Genomic DNA, 3,465 nt, shown 5'->3' with positions numbered 1-3,465 from the left:
TGGTGCCACAGAGGAAACTAATGACTTTGCCCTATGTTCTGAGACACAAAAATGGCATGTATAATAAACACAATAACAGATATAGTTAATGCATTAGGTAGAAAATGTTAATGGAAAACGTTATTCATACATTTATCTTGTCACATCTGGATTACTGCAACTAGCTCTATTTGGCTAAATAAAACTTCACTAACTGCTTGTTTGCAGTTAGTAGAGAATGAGGCTATGAGATTGCTAACAGGCACCAGAAAATAGAAGCACATTTTTACATTTTAAGACCTACATCAATTCCCTTCCCCCGCTCCCAGTCCAGTACAGGCTTTAGATTAAGGTTCTTTTGTTTTTAAAGCTCTTAAAAATGAAGCTAGCTCCCTCATATATAGTAGATTTACTACACCCTTACACTACCTCCAGGTAATTGAGGACAATCAATTACCTCTGGCTGTTCCTGGGACTTCCTTACCTCACAAACCTAATTAAAATTTGTTAGCAGAGTACTTCCTTACATAAACTGTGTGTGTGTCCAATCAAAGACACCTAAAATGTGTAGTGTTGAGGGTCCCCAAGAGCAGGATCGGAAAACCCTGCTTTGCTCATTCATAGATATTCTACACCTGCCCTGGCACAGCATACTAGCTCATACCAATGTGTCCTTACTGCAGCTGTGGACTTCATTTTTATCTTTAGCTCTTTATTAACCTCCGATAGGCTTTTTACTTTAGGTACAGGTTTTAATTGCTTAATCAGAATGATTCTATCTAATTTTTCTGTCTGCTCCAATTCAGCATCACTATAGTTATTAGCAGCCTATAACAATGTCATTTTATGATGCATCACAGTTAATTCTGAACTAAAACGGTAACCTTTAAGCTGAATCTCTCTTTGAACTCTTATCTAGTACATTGTCTAGTACAAGACTGGATGAGCCATCTTTCAAGCCATGTTCAACTAACAAATCTGAATAAACTGGAGAATAAGTGAGTTGCTTCACTACTGTGTTGTTGCTTTGCAAGTTGTTAATATGGAATTAGGCAGAAACCTCACTAGTGCTTATGACCTGTGGTTGCATTTGAACTACTGAGCCTAGCTAACCAAATAGATTGCTTTGGTTAGCTATTATACATGATATCTTACAATCATGTAAGATTTGTTTGACTTTGTTTGAGTCAACAAAGTTTTTTTTCTATCTAAACTTAAGCTAAGTACTTCATCAATAGTATTATTAGTTATAATCAATTCTAACAAAATATTAGACAAAACCATTTGACTCTTTTAACTTTAAACGATGGCCAGCTTTAATTTTTCATTGCCCACATTCACTGAAACCATTGAACTGAATCACCGCCCTTTTGAAGCTAGTATAGCATGCTAACTGTTATCCATTAGCTCCTTTGTGAAGGTTTTCCTCATATCGTCCTGGTAGGGATGGCTAACAGATAGCATGTTATACCAGCTTTGAAAAGGAAGGTGATTCAGTTATCTTGTGGTTATCTTGCTAGTTATCTTGCTATTTGTTAGCCAAGATTTATTTACGTTACCCTTCAAAGCAGCTATACAGCTAGAAAATGTATAGTTTATATTTCATGAAGAAGACAGAACACCCTTCCATTTTTATTTTATTTTTTTTACATTTCCTTTCAGAGCTTCTGTACTTTTTCACTCTGTCTGATATGTGTTTTTAATATTGCCTCCCCAGTGAGCCCAGTCTGCTCTGATTGGTCACCTCGTTCACTCTGCTCTGATTGGTCACCTCACTCACTCTGCGCTGGTCAGCTCGTTTACTCTGGTCTGATTGGCCACCTAGCTCACTCTGCTCTGATTGGTCACCCCTTTCACTTGAAGCAGTCCTCCATGACGTGCCAGGCACACAGAAAAATAATTGGAACAATGACATGGCTAGCCACAAAACTGAAAAACCTCCATTACTTTCTATGTGTTTTGAAGGTGCGCTAAGCTTGCCAGTAGGTTAGCAATGTGCAATGCGTTACATGATTGCTTCACCATGTAACAAAGAATATGGTTCAAATTCCAACAAGCTGTTTCAGGCAGCAGGAAAAAATTTCAGAAGAAAACTGGTTTCTTTTGGAGATAATTACTCAGTCTGAAGTGTACTTTGAGCTTTGTAACTACAGAAAATATTGTGTTTATTACTGAAGAATAACACTTGAGATCTTGTGTAATATAAAAGAAAAGCTGAAAATATCATTTTGCCATTGTTAGTAGTCATACTTAGACACATGCAGACAGGCATCTACGGGCATTTACCCTACCTGGTGGGAAAGGAAGGCTGTATTACAAGGGGCATGGTGACCTTTTACTGTATTTACGTGGGTGAACTTTCGTGTTCTGGCTTTTCGTGTTCATGGCTAAAAGCCATGAGCATAAAAACAAAGGACCCATACCAGCCTCTGATGTGACTGATCTCAACATGTGCCTGAGAAATCCACCCCCCTCATCAGCTCTGAGGCTCACTGAAACCTACACGAGTTAAAATAGACACATGTTGATATACGGCAGATTAGATATACTTTTTATAGGTTATAGCTACATATTTGTGTGGACATCTTTTATGTACATAAAGGCCATGCCGATTTGTAGGATAAACGAGAAAAAAAGTATCTTCAGTGAATCGAAATGCTTAAATGATCACAAGAAGTTTTTTTTAACTCTTTGTAAAGTTTCAGTGTTTTAACTGAGATGCCTCTTTTCCGCTGTGTGGTGGTAAAGGCTAACTACTGTGAAAGGTCTGTGTGACTCAGCAGATGAGACTGGTCTTCCCGGAAGTGCTCATGCTGAAACTCAACACAGCTAATGACGCCCATTTTCACACGTGTCCACATGTGCCACCTTGTGGAAATCATATGCAAGTGCAAGGCAATAATATGATATAGACAGAAATGAATTCTTTTTTCTTTTTTTTTTTTGCAATATTCTAACTAAGGGGTTTATGGCATGTTTCCTGAACACAGATAAATTACTCTTCTAAACAAAAGGGAGAATACTGAAAACTATCCCAGGTTTAGTCTATGTAAGGACACGCCATGATACATTCAACAGCATAGCAAACACAGCACAAACTATTAGACATGTTGAGCTGGTCATGTTGCTATGTCAGCAGTAGATTATTTACATAAATATAAATAATTAATAAATAATACATTGTTAAATTACAAATAAATTAGTGTGTATTATATTGCACATCACCTAGAGAAGTGGGTTATCATTATTCTATTTCCTGAACAAAGTAAATTCAAAAATCATTTGATCAAATAAGGGGGATCTTAGTCTTGCTCTAATTACACTATTTACTATTTACTTATAGTCAAACTTGATAGCTAGCAGGGCTGCTTTGCATCATAGGGGTGGGGAGCATGGTCTTACAATGGCACTGTAACGGTGAGTAGTAAGGAGGCGGATGCATGTGCGGAGAATAGCGAGATTTATTAGGAGCAAATCCAAAATCAG

This window comes from Electrophorus electricus, chromosome 19, assembly GCF_041902795.1.
Source record: "Electrophorus electricus isolate QZ-2024a chromosome 19, ASM4190279v1, whole genome shotgun sequence".
Lineage (NCBI taxonomy): Eukaryota > Metazoa > Chordata > Actinopteri > Gymnotiformes > Gymnotidae > Electrophorus > Electrophorus electricus.
Note: the sequence above shows the minus strand (reverse complement) of the source record.